Source organism: Girardinichthys multiradiatus, chromosome 6 (genome assembly GCF_021462225.1).
Source record: "Girardinichthys multiradiatus isolate DD_20200921_A chromosome 6, DD_fGirMul_XY1, whole genome shotgun sequence".
Taxonomy (NCBI): domain Eukaryota; kingdom Metazoa; phylum Chordata; class Actinopteri; order Cyprinodontiformes; family Goodeidae; genus Girardinichthys; species Girardinichthys multiradiatus.
Window position 1 is genome coordinate 40,604,739 of NC_061799.1, and position 22,863 is coordinate 40,627,601.

Genomic DNA, 22,863 nt, shown 5'->3' on the forward strand with positions numbered 1-22,863 from the left:
GTGATCCTTAGTTGTATACCAACTTACTGAAGTCAGTAGAGAGTGATGACTTAAAAAGCAACAAAAAACTGATTGTAAAAATACAAAACCCTAATTTTGGAAACATGTCCTTTGTTATGATTAAAATAAAGTCGAAATGAAATTCTTGGCCAAAATGACCACTGATACATTTGGAGGAAAAATGGGAAAGCTTGCAAGCCTACGAACACCAATCCAACTGTGAGGTTAGGGATCATGTTTCACATTTTGTCTGAAGGAATGGACCAAAATTTCCAGCAAGGTATTGTGAGAAAATTGTGGAAGGCTACCCAAAACGTTTGACCCCAATTCACACAGTTCAAAAGGTAATTCTAGGAAATGCTAAGAAAATGTATGCTCTATGTTTGAAGAAAGGTTAAAAAAGGTATCCTTAGTTGTATACCAACTTACTGAAGTCAGTAGAGAGTGATGACTTAAAAAGCAACAAAAAACTGATTGTAAAAATACAAAACCCTAATTTTGGAAACATGTCCTTTGTTATGATTAAAATAAAGTCGAAATGAAATTCTTGGCCAAAATGACCACTGATACATTTGGAGGAAAAATGGGAAAGCTTGCAAGCCTACGAACACCAATCCAACTGTGAGGTTAGGGATCATGTTTCACATTTTGTCTGAAGGAATGGACCAAAATTTCCAGCAAGGTATTGTGAGAAAATTGTGGAAGGCTACCCAAAACGTTTGACCCCAATTCACACAGTTCAAAAGGTAATTCTAGGAAATGCTAAGAAAATGTATGCTCTATGTTTGAAGAAAGGTTAAAAAAGGCATTTTGCTGATTATTCTGACATTCAGCTAAAAGAAATGACCTCACAGACAGTGAGAAAAAAGGTGTTCTCTTATTTCGTGTGAAAAAACAGTTTTCAGCTGTCTGCATATGTAGCCCAACTTATCTTTACAGGACCCTTCACATTTATTTGGGGTCCCTGGTAAAAGCCTTAAAAATAGTTTTATTGTAGTAGTACAATTTAGAAAAGTGAACTCAGAAAATTTAATCTGAGTTTATTATTTCAATGAGAAAAATGTCCCCTTGTAAAACAAAGATTTGGGTTATTGTTAATACAATTTTAATACTTAATCAAAAAAATAAGTATATATTTTTTTCCTGCTAGTTGTCAGAATAATCAGCAAAAATGTTTCATATGCTTGTACACAGTTAGAGACAGAAATGTATAACGAGAAATGACTTTTACCACTGGCCACCATGAGGCTGAGCAGAAAGATGAGTGATGTAAATAAATATCAAAGCTCAGTATTAGAAATCTGCAGCATTCGGTGTCATCTTGAGGTCACCAACTCTACATGACAGCCACTTGTTTGGCAGGGATGCCAGAAAGTTTTTCCTGTTCTACATCACAAATGTCAACGTGTGGAGTTGGTTAAATGTTACTGGGACTTTGATTGAAATAATGTGCTTTGGTCAGATGCTACTAAGATATATATTTTTTCATTAACGAACAATCCGGGTGGGTCTGCCATGAAAAAAGGATTAATATGTGGAAAAGTACCCAATGCTTACTAATAATTATACTGGATGATCTTTAATGCCATAGGCCTGTTTCCCTTCTAAAAATTGTGAAGTACCAAACCCTTGGCAAAAGTTGGTTTTACAAACAGCCAAGGTGGCAATAAATGAGATACCTGTGATTTTGCAAAAAAAAAAACAACAAATAGAAGTTTTTTTGATTTGGGATCTTTTAGATCAATTTTAAAATATTTCTTTATAGCTAATTTTGAAGGGCCAGTGCCCCTGTAGAACTGGTCCTGGCCCCTGTTATGACCCCTGCACTTAAGAAATTATACTAAACGAATTTCTTATGATGATAGGTGCTGCCACAGAAACTGTAACTGATTGGTCCCTGGACCAATTTACCTTTTACCTTTACAGTTTTACTTTAGCAATTAATACAAAAATTATGGTGTTACACTTTTAGCTTCAGCCATATTGAGATAGGACCACATTTTTGATCTGCTACATTAAGGTCTGCAACATGCAGCTCCAGAGCCACAAGTGGCTCACTTAAATTTTCCCATTTTTTTCCCGTGTCATTCATTTGTTCTGTGCCCCCATGAAAAACACTGGCCCCAACCTGCACCCCCTGGGTAAATTTGGTCTAGAACCACCACTGCCAAGGGAGCCACAAAGTCTGCAGCGTTCTGTTTACTCCTGTAGTCTGTTACCTGTCAGTCACTGTATTGGGTTCTATATAACTTCAATCATAAGTAATTATGTTTTGGTTTTATTTATGCCATTTGCCTTTCTCAGAGTTTATCCATCCTGCACCCTAAAACCATTTGCTGAATAAATACGGTCCAGCTCCTTCAGCAGTTCTTGCGCTTTGCATCCCAGCCCTTCTCTGTTAATTATTTTTACAGTAAAGCCCTGTGATGTTGAAATTGAAGTGCATATGCCTGTTCCGACTTTATTTATTGTAAATAAAACATTATGTATTTTAATGAAGACACCTTTCATTCATTTCATTGACATAATTAGATCCTTCATTATTGAACATATTGTTTCACTCAAAAGTTGGCTTTGGAGAGTGACCATAGATTCCTTGTGGATGTATTGATTTTGGCTGTTTTTTGTCTTTGGAAATTGTTTTTCCAGATTTTCAGTTTGAAAGCTTGCCCTCAACCCTCAACCCTGCGGTGCTACTTTTACCTGCGAACACATAAAACTAACGCAAACTGTCACACACCATTCCAATGAGACACATACACAACTCATCTCTTCTTAGCCATGGTCATGTGCAGGTTTTAGCAAGAACTCACCAGTGTGGGTTATTTGAGCAGCAAAAACATAAATAATGTGAATGAAGTGAAAAAATGAGAAAATTTCACAGAGCAGACAAAGAAAAGAGATCAAGTTGAATTGGAGATTGGCTTGAAAAATAATGAAGTTTAGAAATGACATGTTGACTGCAAAGCTGCCTTAAAAACTCCTGGCTGTCAGTCTTCACATGCTTCAGAATTGGCTTTTAAAACTAATAAGCCCTAGGTTTGGACCCATTTTTTAAATAGACTCAATGAAGAACAGATGAGGAATCAAGACCAACTGGTTACAAAAAATGCCTAAAATGCCACCAAAAGCCCTACAGCTGCTCTTGCATGTGCAAACTAATGCCCACGAAGCGGAAAAATCCTCATCTCACTTGTGCTTGGGCTATGACAGAGTGCTAAATATTCTTCTGAAAGGGTTAAAAAGCAGAGTAGATCAGGAATGACTTTAGGTTTCAGAAATAATGAGTAACATGGTTACTTCCCTTTATGAATGGCACTTTAGGTGTCTTTAAACACCTATGGATAGAAAAAGCTCTGTCGCCTATGATAATTGTCATTAGGTCAGCGAGGAAACCTCAGACTGGTGGAGAAAACACCTAATGACCACAAAATAAGATATCACTGCCTGATTTAAAAGTAAGTCAGAATATATGATGGTATTCAGTCGAGGAAATACCCCTCAATAAACAAACTGCCTTGTGATCGTAGACAAAAATTTCTGATTATTTTGGCTTATTTTTTCCCTTCATACAAAATCACTGTTAGACGCAGATATTAGACTCATTAAGCTCATCATTACAGAAGGGATGCTTTGCTCTTATTTTCATTTATTTTAAACAAGAGGTTTTTAGTATTATGATTTTTGTTTCTGGGACCACGTAGAGCCTTCTCTGATACACGGAGGGTCTGAGGACTCGCCCCTGTATTTTTACCTCCATTCTTCATCCAAAGCAATGAAGTTAATGAGGCCAGATTAACTGCCTGTTTTGTAATCAAATGTCATTTATTCATTATACCAATCACTTAAAGATGAAGGGACTGGTAAGGTCACATCTTCCCATTTAGAGGTAAAAATTCATATTTCCACATGTTTGTTATCTTTATTTGCTCTTCAGGAGACCATTTGTTTACATGTACAAATGGGAAAGGGTGTGAAGTTGCCAAGGAAATTCGCGCAAAGCATGGGGGATCGAGGACTATGGTGGATACAACTGCTGTGTAAAAAAAATGCATGTTCCATTTGTAATTTATGTTTTCAGTATTTGAAATCATGCATACTTGCTGTTAAAATGGTACAAATCTTTTCTTTAGCCCAGTTCTTCAGGCAGTCAGCTGTGGTAAAAACTGAATCATCCTGTTGCATTTCCCTCCATTTGGTCCTGACCTCCTTCCTCTGACTGATGTTTTTATTGGAGTCCTACTGACTCTGGAGTGATGCGCCTATTATGGAGGTCACAGAGGTCCATTATTTTACTCCCCCTCATCTGCAACGACTTGACAGCAAGAGCTCAGACAACTATTCCCACAAGTAGCATGAAACCAAGTATGTCTTTGTTGCATTCCCATGTTAACAAGAAAGAAAGTCACCCACCCCTTCCTGCTTCTTCCCACCTTACCACAATTTAAATTTGTTCCACCTCATATTGAAACACTCACAAGCTCCAGATTACATGGATGTCACTGATTGTCCAGTTTAGGGCACACTGGGATAGGTGTGTCTGTGTTTGTGTGTGTATGTGTGGGGTGATTTATACAAATATGCTGCTGTAATTGTGCAAGGCTTCCCAGACAGTGACTTCCCTGTAAGACAGGAACTTAAGGGGCATTATCTACTGCTGAGAGTTATTTACCGCTGAAGCAGTTTTGACAAGGCTGTTCATCACAAATTAGTGTCAGTCAGTAATTCAACTTGTTTACCATGTTTATCTAATAGTACATCTGTACACCCCCAAAACATAAAGCCAGCACCAATTTTTCAGACAAGCAAAACTTCAGTGAGGAAATTAATATTAAGTTATGATTTGAGAGCAAATATTGCAGTTCAAATTAAAAATGAAACAGGTCTGCACGACAGCTCTAAACTAAAGTTGTTAGCGAGCAGTCTACTAAATTATTGACATCATGAATACCACATTTCCACCCTTGCCAAAGATGCCAAATGATGAGGGGTAAAAAAAAAAACGTATTTATCTATTCCCTAAGTGCTTCAAAGCACCCAAAGTGTAACATAGGCCAACCGAGCCAAATACAAACACTTGAAAAGAATACGATGATGCAGAAGCAGCCAAATGGTGCAGAGCAGTGCCTGAAACAGGAGGCAGTGAGGGGGGTTTGAAGAGCCATGCTGGGCTGTTGGCGGTGCTGACATTCAAGCCGCGACACAGCTCACCGGGACGCGATTTAGAGCGTGTACTTCCACCTTCCAAATGATGGCACTTCTAAGAGGTGAAAATAGATCCTCCTGCCTTCTCACAGAGTTCAGAGGCACTTTATTTCAGCTACTGAATCATGAAAAAGGTCCTTTGGAGCTATGAGGCACATTAGGCTTAGTTTCGGCTTGGTTAAAACCTTCTGCAGCTCATTAAAACTAAGTGAAAAGTTACTTTAAAAATAATTGGACATTTCTGGATGTTTATTTGGCGTAAAGGTTTTTTTCTGTGGCCAAAACAGGTTAAACTGTCGCTTACATTTTTTATAAAGCTAAAGCTCAAAAATATCTAAATCTGTTGCAGTGACTCTGAAAATTCATACTCGTTCAATATCTTCAAAATTGTGAAACAATGTGGCAGAAGCGTGATGCTCACAGACACTGACCATGTTGATGTTCACAGGTGCTCTCCATCCGATGAGTTTGAGATAGTTTGCGAAGAGAAATGGGCAATAATTGGAGCACATTTTGCCGATTTGCATAGTTGTTAGTACTGTTGCCTTTCATCAAGAAGGTCTTTAGTTCGAATGCTGGCCTGGCCATTCTGAGTTTGTATGTTCTCCCTGTGCATGTGTAGGTTCTCTCTGGGCAATACGGCTTTCTCCCAAAGTCCAAAAACCTGTCCATGGTGTACCTCTCCTCACGCCAAATGGCTGCTGGATATATAAAAAAAACTTGTTGTACTCCTGAGTACAATGACAATAAATACTATTCTATCCTATTCATAGGCACCAGCAACTCAACAACCCAGCACAGAAAAGCAGGAAGGTTTTGACGGAATGGGCAAATTTTTCTAGATGTGCAAAGCGGGTATACCAAAAACACTTGCAGCTGTAATTGCAGTGAAAGGTGGTGCTGACTCAGAAAGGGGTGAATACAAATGAAGGCCACATTTTGTGATCTGTACTTGCACAACTTTGTGTTGGTGTCTCAGCAATTCATTGAAGTTTGTGTTTGTACAATGACAAATGTGAAAAAGGTCCAGGGTGTCTGTACTTTAGTACAGACCCCCTTGTTATGCTGCAGCTCTAAGCTGGGGGATCCATCCTCTCTGGTGAAACAAACACAAATAACTCAGAGGAATAAGCAAACATACTAATTCTTAATTACAATGCATACACTAAGGGCCATTGGTTGCTTTAGAAATAAAATATTTTCCTCATTACACTGTATGTTGATCAAATGTTGGGAGCTACATGAGGAATTCTTACATACTTTGAAAGAAAAACAAACTGGAATCCAGTTATGTACTGTAATGGATCCCTGAGAAAACTCTGGTTTCCAGGGCTATTAAGAACCTTCAATTTGAACTGCTGTGTGAAAATAATAGCATAATGACAAGTGTTGACACAGACCTCCAGTACAGCCCTGAAAATAAACCTTTTGGAGGCTAGGTCAAGTTTGGAAGTAAAACACATAATATAGCATTACAAAACAAAGAGACTGCCCACAGAATGAAAAACATACACAACCATTTCAAATTATTTTATCATAATATAAAGAAGAATAATGCAAAACTTAAAAATACAAAACTTAAAACAATCATATATTTAAAGTATCATAACAAAGCAGAGAATATTATAAAATACCAGGAAAACATCTTTATTTTTTGGTAAGTTTATGAATGGGCACAATATCTGTTTGCTAGAGACACAAACTTTATGATCTGTATTTAACCAGGATGCTTACCAGTCAACACCTACTGTCAGGCAGAATCTCAAGAGAAAACTGACCTAAGAAGCCTGGACTCATACAACGATTACTGGGCTTTAAGAGCAAAAATGTAAAGCCAGCCATATTATTTGTGTAATTTTATAAACTGGTCATAAGTCTAAATCTTAGACTCATTTTAACTTGCTTTTAATGCATTTAAAGGTGGACAAAAACAACCAGAATAAATCAACACCATAACTTGACCTAATGTTCAAAATCTATAAGAATCATTATTAATGTACATTTAAAGACAGATTATGCATGAAAATACTCACAGTGAACTAGAAAGGTTATTTATTATTAATTTGTTTTTTGGTAAATAATCAAATGTAGATCCTATTGACCTGCCAAAATATGAATATTAAAATAAATTAACCAATGTCTAGTACAATTTCAAGCATGCTGAAAAAATAAAGAAATTCTCGTGTAGTTGCAGCCATTTCTGGGTCTGACTGAGCATCCAAAATGGTTTTTCTTTTGGTGCATTATATCCATCGTTGATTTCATCTCAGAAATCCTGTGCAAGGCCTTTTCTTTCTTCCATCCTGAGCACCACAGCCTACTCTTAGCAAAGGTGCCAGACCTGGCTTTGTTATTTGCCTATTTATTTTGCTGCTGGAGTTAAATGGTTTAGTGACAAATTAGAGTGTAACAATAATGACCGCGATAGTTAACATCGCTTGCTTCTCAGGGAACAGAGGAGGGAATTTCCACTTTTCTTTTCTCCCATTCTTATTTTGACATATTTCACACCACCTCAGTGCGAATGACAATTACTGCCCCAAACGTGAATGGGAACCCCAAACTTTGTTTTCTTTTTCTTTGAGTCTAATGTGGTAATTCAGAAATACAGAACTGATTGGAATCGAAGGACACAATAAGGTAGAGAGGCGTCTTTTTTTCTTTTTTTTTTACCCTTCTTCTTCTTAGAGAAGGTTGACTTTAGGAAAAAAGGGGGTCAAGAATCAAAATGAGAATGACATTTGCCATCACCAGAGGCCTGCATTGTGCCAGCTATTGATGCGCTTTTCCCTGAACAGAGCCTGCAAGGAGGTCGATTTGCATTGCAAATTGGCTGTGCACTGGCCCTTTTCACAAGTGGACAGGCAGGTCAGGGCACGGTTCCCACACACACCCCATCCATCATCCCGCTCCCTCATCAATTCCCAACCCTCCCATGTTCCGTCCTCCCTCCTAACCTCAGCTTGCCCAGACGAGCTCAGTCGTAGCCAGGATTGAAGCGGCTCAATGTTCTCCCAGGCTGACTCCCAGAAGCAGGAACACACAGCAGGGGCTTTGTTCCAGCAGCAAGGGGAGAGGGGGTCCAGGTCAAGGGGGAGGAGACCCACACCTTTGACAGGCTGTAAGTAAAGGTTTAGTCTGAGCTGTGTAAGTTCCCCATCAGTAAGCTGAATGTTTGTTTGTTTGTGTTTCCCCAGCTGTACCATCTGCAATGCTTTTGTACATAGCTATAAAATGCTATTATTTAACTCATAAATGTGAACTATTGTGCATTCCCAAGTGTCACACTGTATAAGAGGAACAACATTTTTAACAATTTACATGTAGAACTCATCAAAAACAGACTTTAATTTTGTTTAATCATTGTCTTTTCTTGGGAAACTGAACTGAAAAACATTTTTCAAAGGCAGTATGCTGCATTTTTGTTTTTAAACTTACAGGGAGGCAGGGAACAGAACACGAACGAGTACAGGGATGAGGCAGCTAGTCAGCAGATAAACAGTACAATCCAGTAAAGAGAAAATGAAACCAGCAGTACAGGTCCTTCTCAAAATATTAGCATATTGTGACAAAGTTCATTATTTTCCATAATGTCATGATGAAAATTTAACATTCATATATTTTAGATTCATTGCACACTAACTGAAATATTTCAGGTCTTTTATTGTCTTAATACAGATGATTTTGGCATACAGCTCATGAAAACCCAAAATTCCTATCTCACAAAATTAGCATATCATTAAAAGGGTCTCTAAACGAGCTATGAACCTAATCATCTGAATCAACGAGTTAACTCTAAACACCTGCAAAAGATTCCTGAGGCCTTTAAAACTCCCAGCCTGGTTCATCACTCAAAACCCCAATCATGGGTAAGACTGCCGACCTGACTGCTGTCCAGAAGGCCACTATTGACACCCTCAAGCAAGAGGGTAAGACACAGAAAGAAATTTCTGAATGAATAGGCTGTTCCCAGAGTGCTGTATCAAGGCACCTCAGTGGGAAGTCTGTGGGAAGGAAAAAGTGTGGCAGAAAACGCTGCAAACGAGAAGAGGTGACCGGACCCTGAGGAAGATTGTGGAGAAGGGCCGATTCCAGACCTTGGGGAACCTGCGGAAGCAGTGGACTGAGTCTGGAGTAGAAACATCCAGAGCCACCGTGCACAGGTGTGTGCAGGAAATGGGCTACAGGTGCCGCATTCCCCAGGTCAAGCCACTTTTGAACCAGAAAGCGGCAGAAGCGCCAGACCTGGGCTACAGAGAAGCAGCACTGGACTGTTGCTCAGTGGTCCAAAGTACTTTTTTCGGATGAAAGCAAATTCTGCATGTCATTCAGAAATCAAGGTGCCAGAGTCTGGAGGAAGACTGGGGAAAAGGAAATGCCAAAATGCCAGAAGTCCAGTGTCAAGTACCCACAGTCAGTGATGGTCTGGGGTGCCGTGTCAGCTGCTGGTGTTGGTCCACTGTTTTATCAAGGGCAGGGTCAATGCAGCTAGCTATCAGGAGATTTTGGAGCACTTCATGCTTCCATCTGCTAAAAAGCTTTATGGAGATGAAGATTTAATTTTTCAGCACGACCCGGCACCTGCTCACAGTGCCAAAACCACTGGTAAATGGTTTACTGACCATGGTATCACTGTGCTCAATTGGCCTGCCAACTCTCCTGACCTGAACCCCATAGAGAATCTGTGGGATATTGTGAAGAGAACGTTGAGAGACTCAAGACCCAACACTCTGGATGAGCTAAAGGCCGCTATCGAAGCATCCTGGGCCTCCATAAGACCTCAGCAGTGCCACAGGCTGATTGCCTCCATGCCACGCCGCATTGAAGCAGTCATTTCTGCAAAAGGATTCACGACCAAGTATTGAGTATATAACTGTACATGATTATTTGAAGGTTGACGTTTTTTGTATTAAAAACACTTTTCTTTTATTGGTCGGATGAAATATGCTAATTTTGTGAGATAGGAATTTTGGGTTTTCATGAGCTCTATGCCAAAATCATCCGTATTAAGACAATAAAAGACCTGAAATATTTCAGTTAGTGTGCAATTAATCTAAAATATATGAATGTTAAATTTTTATCATGACATTATGGAAAATAATGAACTTTATCACAATATGCTAATATTTTGAGAAGGACCTGTATACTCCCTACTTCAGTATAAATACTGAAGTAGGGAGGAGAATGGGCCAATGAACCAAGGGAATTAATCAGGAGGAATATGAAACTGTTGGTGACAAGGAATACAGAGCAACTGATGGAGAGAAGCTGATTAACACAGATGAGAGGGAATAAAACACAACTCACCATAGAGGAATATAAGTACTTAACAAGGAGCTAAATAACATAATTTTCTAAACACATAAACCTGGTCTAATATGAATGAACTGAAACAACAGCAAATAAAGGAAAGAAAACAGACAAAAAACTTGATTTATATTTAGACTATTTCTAATTTAAGGTCTTTGTTCTGCATTAATTGCTTCATCTAAAAAGTCAAAGTGTTCTGCTAGTTCTCAACCTAATCAAACTGTGTAAGGAATGAAGTGAATGAAATAATTTAAAACATTATATATAAAATAAATAAATAAATATATAAATTTGACCTGTTGGTCTTGTAAAATGGCTTAAAATGAATTTTAATAATTAAATAAATAAATATCAAATTCATTGAGGGGATCAGATTTAAAGTGGAAGACTAAGCCACTTTCCATGGAAAGGGTTTAGCCTACTTATTTCCTGCTCTTTTTAAATAATTTCCAGTAATTTGCAAATGATTAAGTTTTATATTTCCTAATTGATCAAAACTACCAAAAATATCAACTCGCACACTGACAATTTTTCAATCTTTGATTTTATTTATCCATAGTATATTATGAATCACTTTTTTACTGAAGTGAAACACTGGTGATGTGGATAGAAACAGCAAACTTCAAAATAATTAATTTAATTCAGTTTATTTATATTAAGGCACTTCAAAAAAGTCAGGTACATACATTCCAATTAATCCTAATCATTGAACGATGCAGTCAGATTCAGTTATTTATTCAAATTGGATAAAAAGTTTTTCTGTCTAAGGAAACCCAGCAGATTGCATCCAGTCAGTGACTTGCAGCATTCACTCCTCCTGGATGAGCTTGTAGAGACAGTGGACAGTCACTGGCGTTGACTTTGCAGCAATCCCTCATACTGAGCATGCATGTAGCGACAGTGGAGAGGAAAAACTCCCTTTTAACAGGAAGAAACCTCCAGCAGAACCAGGCTCAGTGTGAGCAGCCATCTGCCATGACTGACAGGGGGTTTGAGAGAACAGAGCAGAGACACAAAGAGAACAAAGAAGCACTGATCAGGAGTCCTTTCTATGGGAAGGAAATGTAAATGTTAATGGATGTAGCTCCTTTAGTCGTTTCACCTAGAAAGAAAGAACAGATCAACTCTGAGCCAGTTTTCAAGGTTAGAGTCTGAAAGAGAGCACATAGCGTTTGTTACAGTTAAGCTCAGTCAATTGCCATGTTTAGGAGAGAGAAAGGGCTAAACACTGAAAGACAGGACTAAGTGGAACATCGGTAGAAGGTGGGCATTAAGTCATTGCAAGCAGAGGCTTGGATGATGCCCCTCTCCAGAAAGGTGTCACAGGTAGACAAAGATTCAGGCCAGGCGTAGCTTCTAGGAAGAGAAAAAAGACAGAACATAAAGTTAGAAGCTGAAATAACAGCAAATAATGCAAAACTGGTGAGTAGTGGGAGAATGTAGCGAAGAGGGTGAAAGTGGTCATTATGTCCTGCAGCAGCCTAAGCCTAAAGCAGCATAACTACAGAGATAGCTCAGGATAATCTAAACCACTCTAACTGTAAGCTTTATCAAAAAGGAAAGTTTTAAGCCTAGCCTTAAAAGTAGACAGGGTGTCTGCCTCGCGGACTAAAACTGGGAGCTGGTTCCACAGGAGAGGAGCCTGATAACTAAAGGATCTGCCTCCCATTCTACTTCTAGAGACTCTAGGAACCACCAGTAAACCTGCAGTCTGAGAACGAAGTGCTCTGTTAGGAACATATGGAACCATCAGATCTCTGATGTATGATGGAGCTAGATCATTAAAGGCTTTATATGTGAGGAAGAGAATTTTAAATTCTGGATTTAACAGGGAGCCAATGAATATACAATACAAGTTAACTCCAGCTCATTAAATATTATAGCAAAAGACTAAACTTTCTCCCCTATGTTAAATGCAGATTGATAGATTTAAAATGCAATGTTATCATTACAAAATAATTTTGTATTAAAGTGTTTCAGTGAAAAAATGGAACAAAACAAATGGATACATTTGATTTAGCCAATTTTTCAAAGGAAATAGCAGCACAATAGTCAAGAACAGTGTTCGTTGTTAAAGTGGTATGCTTCTGTACAAACTTCCATCCATGAGGAAATGATTGTGATGTTTAGTTATATCTTGTATTTGGAATATTCCGATAGAAACCCTTTTTTTTTTTACTTGCCTGAGACTATTTAAGCCAAAAAATTTCAATGATCAGGAGGAGAGGATGAGGTCTGTGTAGCTGAGTGCATTTGACATTAATTTTGGTTGACTTATGTTCATTTCTGTTCATTTGTCTTCATTTTACAATGTTTTTGTTTTTGTAAAAATTTTATTGGTCACAAGATTTTGCAAATAAACCACATACTACACTGGACAAACTTTTCGTACTGTCCTTTAGCCACTTTGGCCAGGCTATCTCTAAATGTGAAAAAAGTTTTAAAATGTTTTGTTTCACAGGTGTGTTAATTAATGTAACGTCTTCTATTTACAAACTCATAATTGAATCACTGAATTAACTGTATGTCACTCCAGTAGCGTTTTGTAGGTTGTTGTTTTTTTTTTCTTTATGTGATTTTTCGCCTATTACAGTGGTTTTGACATAGTTTATCCTTTGTTCCTTTTCTCTTTTGGTGAGAGCCCACAGGTGCACTTGTACTGTTCTGTGTCTACAAATGGCAAATTGACTCTCTAAATCCTACATGAATTTAGAGTGAAATAAGCATTCAAGGATAATTCATGTGTGAAGTCAAGATGATAATTTGCTCACTTTTAACCTACTTCCCATAGATATTCTTTCAGAGGCACCAGTAGATCTTGTTTGGCTTACCCACCATCTGACACCAGGGCTGTACGTGACTGTGCTAAACTATCATACAATACTCAGTTTTTAATATCTGCTTCTCCTGATAACCAGCCTGTTAAATCAGTGAAACATCTTCAAGATACAAACTAACAAAGAAAAAAGACAAAAACCACCTGACCTTCTATTGCAATATGCACCCAATCAAAATGCATTTGGTCTAAATTTTTTTGCCTTCCCCTGGAGGCTTCAATCCAAGAAATCTATTTTTACAATACTGACAAAACAAATATATATAAAAAAAACATTTTAGGATCAGGTAAAAAATGGTTGCAAATGATGGAAAACTCACCAAAAATCTTAGAAGTTTATTAAGGAAATGTTGGGATTAATAAAGTATTTTTGATTTAAATTGAATTGAATTGCATTGGGAATATCAAAAACTGGTAGCTTTTTATGGAAATCAACAAATATAACTATTTTATTTTCATATATGCATCCATGCTTAATGTCAAATATATTGATCAAAATATATAGTTTAAACTTAATCCATACTATAGTCTAAACTTATTCTAGACTCAAATGAGTCGATGGAACAGGCCAGTGCTCAAGAAAGCAGCTATGTGTGGGATGGAAGCATGCATGGTGCATGTTTATAGGCCAGGATGCAATAAGAAGTGTGTAATGTTCATTTGATTGAGGAGCATCATAGACATACCTGAGTAGTTGAAATCTGGTTGTTTAAATCAAGATTAAGCTAAAATACATTTTCACAACTATATTTAAAATTAAGGGCCATTGTTATTTTTTTATTCAAATTGTAAGCATGTTTCTTCCCATAATTTTCTTTTATTTCTTGCTAATTTCCATGGAAAGCTTCCTACTTTGGAAAATTTGGCAGGCCTTGGTAAAAATTCATAGCTTGACAATTAATACCAACTCAGCTCCCAGTATAGACAAAGTCATGGGTTTAAATGACCTACAGTATATATGGAATGCACTCATCAGACATGTTTCTGGTTTGTATAAGCCTAAAAATCAGTTTTTCTGAAGCCTGAGCTGCAGCAATTCGAGGTTTCTATTTTTACTTGTACATGTTATTGACCAAAAAACTGTGACTATTTTGGATAATGTTTAGACAGTAAAAACTGCATTAAAACCACTAATCACTTGAGGTGAAAATATGTAAAAAGAAAAATAAGTGGTATATTTACAAATGTACTTCTTTCAGAAATTATGTCTTCATATTGAAAGTTGTATAATGGATGTGCAATTGTAGATTTAAATTTTGGTAAAGAATTAATATCTGTTTTATTTGCAGTTAAGCAGATGCAGCAAAAATGCTGTTATCACCTTCGAACCATATCATAAAGTAAGTGGTATAATTATATTTACTGAGTTGAGAAGGTGGTCCTGACTGGACTGGGATACTGGTGGTTTTATAGTAGCCTGTATTAAAAAAAGTGTATGTTCAAGAAGTTTTTGCTGGTGCTCCCTGACTCCCTAATTACGTCTTTATTTTTTGATGGCTTTGAGATGGGACATAGTGGGATGTGATCGGAAGAGGACAGGCTCTGGGGTGAATGGCTTCAGATTTTGAGCACAGGGTTGTTTTCACCCCACTGTGTCTTTCCCTCAGGAAACCCCAAAGCAGAGCAGCAGAGCAGCACTGTGGCTGTTAGAATAATCATCAAAGCATCCTGCTGGTCAGTGCATTTGGAGCTTATACATTCTAGAGCAGCATATTTGAGTGCTTACATAAATGATGAATGGAACAGGTGTAATCATCATTATCTAAAAAAAGATTTTGTCAACCAAAATTGACTTTAACAATTGCTTTCACACAAACATTTTTTACATTGGATTGCATTTGCTTGCACCAAACAAATAAATATATAATGTGAGGGCTCACAGAATACCATTGAGTAATTTAAATTAAAACAACATAATGGCTCACTGTTCAATCCATCAAAAAAACATCTCAAAAGTTACAAATATCTCTGAGCACAGGTTAGTCATCATCTGAAAATGAAAAAAATATGGCAGCACTGCAAACCTACCAAGACATGGTCATCAGCCTAAGAGAAACAGATAAAAGGTCCATGGTAACTCTGGAGGAGCTGCAGAGATGTACAGTTCAGGTGTGAGAATATGCTGATAGGCCACTTATTACTTGTGCACTCCACACATATGACCTTTATGGAAGATAGGCAGAAAGAAAACACCTGTTAAAATAAGGTATCATTTGCAGTTTGCCACTATACATCTAGTGAAAGAGCGCTCTACTTGGTTGGGACCAAGACTGAACTTATGCAAATAACATTTGGGATGTACACACTTATTGAGGTTGTTGGTGTTGGACCATTTTGTTTGCTGAATGTTGGACCATTTGCACGTTGCTGGATGCCACCAGGCCTTATGGCATCATCGGCCATTTTGTATCCCAGAACAGTCCGCTACCACAAATCCCAGCGGCCACCGCGGCTGATAGGATGGGGGCATCGCAGCTCTGATGCCACTCAACTATATAACAGAGTATGAGATGGCCCACCATTGCTTTTTCAGCTGGAAACCGAGACACAGTTATTACGCAACTGAAGCGCACCATTCTGGAGAAGGAAATCCCACGTGGACTTTCATTCATTCTCCCAGTTGGCCAATGAGAAAACTAAGCGAATAAAGCTTACAGGAATAAGAAGGCTTGTAAGTTTTCAACTTTACCGATTGAGGGCGTGGATTTAACACGTAACCAAAAAACCACGGAGTTTTCAAGGAGATGCAATTTTTCCTCCTTGTTTTTTTTTTGTTCCAGTTGACTAGTGACGGTGCGTCATATTTTACACCTTTCTGCCAAGGAGACCACAAAGGACGAAAAACGGACTGCTTTGCTGAGTATCCACGGACACGTGGAAACTCTTCAACCCCCTTCTCTCTCTCCCTCTGCTCAGAGGAGACAACATCAAGTAAAATCCATCCTTTTATTTTTATTTCTTTATTAGAAATAGCGTGGGCAGGATAGAGTAGGATTTCAGTGCGATTTAGAGTTGCCACTTATAGTCTAATGTGTTCTAAATTGAATGTGAATGCAACATTTTATTGAAACTTCGATTGCCGTGGATTTCTGAGGCTGCCGAGTCTCGCAAGTTTTGTTTTTACTGTCTGGACCTGAGTGCAGGTGCGCTGTGAAACTGGACTGCTATAATAACCTTATGATGAAAATCAACCATTTTCTTTGTCTTCAACTTCATGTTTTACTGTTTGCCACCAACATTTTTATTGTTCTTTGTCCTCTTCAGTTTACAACTTTGCTTGGAGGACGTTTTATGACTGCCTGTGTCCTGCTGAGCTACACTTTGGGGAGTGGCCTCCCCGAGCTTTGTTCAACCATATTTCTTTTGTAATTTTGCCATAACTGCCATAACTGCTGGTTTGATTTCATACACACGCAATGCTGTAGTTTCATTTTGTTTAGTTAGGTATTTTACCGTTTCGTGTAGAACTTTGCATGTTTGATTAGGTGAAGATTATTAAATCGGAGAGCAAGTTGTATCAGGGCGGTTTATTTAATAAATGTCACGTAGATAAAGAGAAGGCGCTTGTGTTTATTTTGTGCAAGAGTGATTTGTCAGTCAAAATAAGGTTAAAGTTCCCCATGTTTTGGCAGAAACGGTTGATTGAACAGTGACATCTAATAATAGTTATCAACTGTTACTGAGAATTTAATAATTGTAATTATCAAGGGCTTTGAGCCACAATTACAACACCAGAGGACATCTTTGGTGTTGATTCATAAATGAGGATTTTTGGTTAAGAAATTAATTTTCTCAAATTATGATTTTTAATTATAATTCTTGATAAATATTAATTAATCAATAATCATAATCCCAACATTGGGAGCAGTGATGGTTATAAAGTCTTGCAGCTGTTGGAAGGAAGGATCTGAGATAATGCTCCTTTGTGCACCTAGAGTGCAGCACACTTTCACTGAAGGAGCTTTGCAGTTCTGTGAGAGCTTCACGCATGGGGTGGGAGACATTGTCCAATCGGTGATGTTATTTTTGCTAGTCCTTTTGCCTGGATGTTCACTGCTGTCACTGTGGGGAAATTCACCACCAGCTCCTTAGTTTTTTCCACGTTGATCAGGAGGACCAGTCAACAAAGTCTTGTCAAAGTTCAGACCTAATTCTAATAGAAAATGTTTGGTAAGACTTCAAAGTTGATGTTAAGAATCTCTATTGTTGGGATTATGAATCTGAGTATATAATTTAATATTTAATATTAATATTTTAATATTTTATCAAATAATATTTTGGTCTGTTAAGCGTTGTCCTGTGAATATCAGCCCAGTAAGGCGATGGTATTAGGACAAAATAGAAAGGTGTGAGACGAGCCCTGACATTATTGAACAGCAAAACTCTGCAAACACATGGAATGAATTCACACAATTTCTTAAAATACAAGAATTTATTAACAAAAATAAGTCAACTCAAAGTCAAACATATTTCAATCAACAAACTCTTTACTATGCTAAAACAATCCAACTAAACTACCAAGCAGAATTAAAGAATAGGGAAGACTAATGCGCTATGTACAATATAAACAAGTTGATTAAAGATGATTGGAAATCATGACCAAAAAGAGTGATGCAACATTACCCTGCAATGTTTATGTTTGAGAACCAAGGATTATCTTGAAGAATCTGGAAGTGAAGTTAAGTTAGTCTAGGAACTAACTTAGACAATAATCAGCAAACGTTTAGACAACCATTCACAATGCAAGATCAGGTAAAATATTATTTTAATAAAATAATGTTTTAAGAATTATCTGCTGAATAAAACCAACCTTCTGGATGACTAATTCTCAACGGTGTCTCATTAGCTGCCTTTATTTATTGAAATATTTGAAGAAATATTATTAAGGGAATATTTTGGAAAGAGTTAAATCTTTCTGGAGAAATGGGGCTTAATGATGTTTAGTTAGTTATCAAATTTAGTAAAATGATGTTAGGGATACATTATTTACTGGATAAAAAACTAAACTTTTCTGGGTAAATATTATTTAGCAGCAAGCACATGTCCTTATCTGTTAGCAGTTAAGCTAACAAAGGAGGTTGATAGCTTAGCAACAGAATCAAACACACACCTTTAAAAATACCGTTAATAAAAGGGTTAAAATGCATAAGCGCGTACGGCGCGTTATGATCAATCTTTTGTTTAAAATCACCCTTTAATAAAGTGTGTCTTAACTTTAAAAACATACAAAGAACACAATCTGTGCTGCAGATATTCTGCTAGCACCAAGATAGCTGAGTTCAACACAAAGAAAACCGAACTTCATAAAATGAAAAACGTTTAGATCATATCAATCTAAATCACTTCTATGTTATTCTGCCCAAACACTTAACCTCATGAACTGTGGTGAGGAACGTTGTCCAAGGCGGAGAAGCTTGAAGAAATGTCCACAGTCTTTAAACGGTTAGCTGTGATGAGTGGCGGCTGTTCTGTCGGCCGGTCTGTGAACAAACGATTAGCTTCTAGCTAACCTCCGTAGCTGTGGATGAAAGACGGCCCGTTCTGTCTGGCAACCACACTGCACGTTACCGTAACCACGGTGATGGGGTCTCTGCTGTCTTCCTTCCAGACTGGGAGACCGCTCCGCTTGGCTTCATAGTGACTGCGTCTCTGTAGGGAACTTCTCTGTAACAGTTTGCTTCTGCAGGCCTCAGAGAGAAAGTAAGCAATTCTTACACCTTAATTTCCCCGTTCATGAATGAAAATACCGGATACACAGACAGTATTTCATTTGTACTTAACTTTGAATATGATCGATGATCGTATGACATCCTTGGATCCAATTGAAGAGTTTATGTCTGTTTGCCAGCAAACAGAAATCAGTGCGCTGTTCCCCTCCTATCCCGATGATCACCGGTGGAAGAGGTCAGCTTGTTGGAGAGGGGGTGCTTTTATTCAGACAGTGGCATCATGGGAAGTCTGCTGCTACCCCCCCTTTCCTCATTTGCTGGAAGTCAGTTAAATGCGATTTATTTTGAAAGTTCAGGAAAGTCTGTACCGGAGTTTAATGTTGAAATCCATGGCTGGGTCCCAACACTATCCAATCTGACCGAGCTTGAAACTGTTTTGAAAAGAACCACAGAAGGCTTGCAGTTGTAACCACAGTAAAAGACATGTTCTACAAAAAAATGAACCGGGGAGTTGAATACAAATGCTTGTCACATTTTTATATTTGAATTTAAACAAAAGATTTTGTAACCATGTGTCCGTTTCCTTCCTTCACAATTATGCACTAATATCTGTTGGTCTATCACATTATGTCCCACTAAATTGAAATATATGGTTGTAACACTAAACAATGTGGAAAAGTCCAAAGTAAATGATTACTTTTGCAAGGTACTTTAGAACCCTACTTACAAAAATCCAAATTCTCCCTTTAACATATAAAAATGCTGGTCCTTCTTTCAAACAGAATCTGAGACATAACTTCATCAATCAAGTAAAAATGGTTGGAACTGAGGAATAATATAAAAAATCTCTGCGTTACTCTGCACCATAAGTCAAACATAGAACATTTAATTTCCAATGGAACACACTGTATTTCTCATCAGCAGCTGGGAGGATACACTTCCTGACTTTGTCATGATTCGACCTGAATTTGCAACAGAAACAAAAAGGAGGATAAAATAACTGGCATGGAATTACTGGGGGAAAAGAAAAATCCTTATTCTACAGTGAGAAGGTAAAATTAAAATTTTCAGTTTTGGACTAAACTGAGGATTAGTGTCTCTATTTAGACTCGGTCTAGCGTTTCTCTCCCCGAGCTTCCATGAGACAACTATTAACGACCGAGCTGATTTCAAAGGCCCTTGGGGTCGCAGAGACTGCATGTTCAAGCATCTGTGGAAAGAAAAAAAGAAATCCCACATTGCTCTCTGGTGCTTTCTTTCTCTGTCTGCGTCTCCACTCTCTTCCCTTTGAGAACTGACAGAAGTTTTGACAGTGGCAGTAAATTCACTTTGCAGACCTGCTGGGAGGCAGGGGAGTGCGGCTATGGGAAGACCTTTCTGCACTTCAAGGACCGCAAGCGTCTGCAGGATAGCCTGTCAGAAATACTAATGCTGATAATAAATTTGCTTTTGCACAGCTTTGGCTGTGAAATGAGCGCAGAGGCACTGGGGTGAAGGCGAGAGCTAAAGTAGACAGATCTATGAGAAACAATTGGTTGGTCTAACTTTTATAGAAAGAGGAATTGTTCAAACGGTAAAGGCCAAGGCACAGAATGAAATTTATTGCCAAAGCATTCTGTGAAACAACATTGTTAGAAATATATTAACACTGAAAGACATGTCAGAAAATGGTTATTTAATAGTAGCTCAAACAAACCATTTGCAGATGTCAAACTGAGGGGATTTTCAAATACCTCTACATAGCTACAAGTTAACCCTTGATTTTATAAACATGTCACTGAGACATTTTTTCTCTTAAGTTATGATAATTTAATAAAGATGAGCATTGCAACTGTATGATTTTTCTCTTTATCTCATACACTGCAACATTTAGCATTTTATTTTACTTTCCCAGCCAAAATATAAAAGGATATCCAACCTTTAAAATATCTTTGTTACAATTCTGCCTGTCAGCCTTTAATTTAAATGCCATTCAAGAAGTCAGTCTTAGATGATTTGACCTTGGTGATTTGGTGCATTATGCTCCTAGAAGTAGCCATCAGAAGATGGGTAAATGTGGTCATAAAGGAATGGACATGGTCAACAACAATAACCAGGTAGGCTGTGGCATTTTAGTGATCATCACTTGATACTAATGTAGCCAAGTTTGACAAAAAATATAATTTTTGTACCTTCCTCTGTAGACTTAAGAGTTATTTTTGTGTGAAAACAACAGTACAACAGCAGTTTCAGAAATACTTACACCAGTGTGTCCGGTACCAACAAGCATTCTACAGTCAAAGCCACTTAACGGTGTATTCACCCCAAGGAAGTCCTTTAGTCTGCTTGTTTGGTCAGGACCAAAGGTGGACTTTATGTTTTTTGTTTGGTGCAGTTTGCTTTCACATTGTACTTTTTGCAAGTGAACTATAACTTGTACACAAAGCCACGCGGATGACAATCATTGCTCCCATTGGACAGAAATGACAAGGTCGGGAAAGAGCACAGACCCGGACATTTCGGAAAACAACTGTAGACGTGCTGCGTGCAGCAACTCTGTTCTGCATATTTGTGCCGTTATTAAAGCTGCTGTATTATTGTGAGAATCAAGAGTAGCTCATTCAACACAGCTTTTGCAATTTTGGAACGGGGTCGGATAATGCATGTGCCCTGTCCCACAACATGCCAGTAGCATTGCTAAGCAACATACAGCTTATCAGGTATGATTTCAGTACAACGTACACCTTTGCTACCGGTTGCAGTGGCCTGTTAAGTCCAAAGAGACATACGTTTTCTGTAGTTGGCTCATATCGGGGTCGATTTGTATTCAGACCATAAGCAACCACACCAGAGTCCGTGGTGGTTGAAAGAAGAGTGTCCACACTGATGTAATGTGGATGCTAACATCAATCTAACTTTGTGTTTTTTATCTCTTCAACTCCAAAGGTAACATTAGAGCCTGCATGAACTCTGATTCCTTTATTTATGATAAGATAGCAGTCCTCCAGCCAGGCTTTATAGGTCTGTATATTGAGTGGGGTTCTCAATACCAGTGATGGTGTGAGCTTACAAGTGTTTTTGTTACTGCTATCAATTACAACCCAAACTTACAGTTGATCCATGTAACCCAAGGTTGAAAAAGATAGTTCTAAGCATTGTTAATAAGTGAAGTTAAATTTGATGTAAGATTTCATGTGTTTGATTTGTACTAATGTAAGCTACAGAATGCTGAATTAATAAAATATTTTTGAATGAAAAAAACCAAAAAAACAATGAAACACACAAATATAACAGGCTTAAAATATGCCTACCCACTCCTGTGATCCTAGTGAGCAAAGGACTGTTACAGGGACCAACGATGGAACCTTCCTTTGCTTCCTGCTGTGCTTGCTCTATAGTGTGTAAGCAAGGATGTGCTTTTAAGCCAAATTAGCTCTCCTCAGCATCAGTGTCATCAACACAAAATCCCCTAAATGTTGAACTGACAAATAACATTAAATACAGATTGTAGAAATGACTTAAAGATGTAAAGCTTTTTAAATTTTTTTCCTAAGTATGAAAATGATGGTTGTTGCAGCTTTCTTTTATTAGTATTTTCTTCAGGTAGATTTATGTTTTTCATTTGAGTTGTAAAGCATATATGTCACATTTAAAATTGACTGTTTTTAATTATTTAATATGATGTCAGTTTTTACGTTACATAAACCTGGCTCTTTAAAAGGAGTGTGTATAGTTTTGAAATCAACCATATTCATAATTTCTACTTATTAATTAGGATCTGAAAGAAATCTTATGACCTACCCTGCTTATTGTTCACTTCTCTCCTTGAACAACCTGCTGTCTCTCTCTTACTCCAGTTCTCCC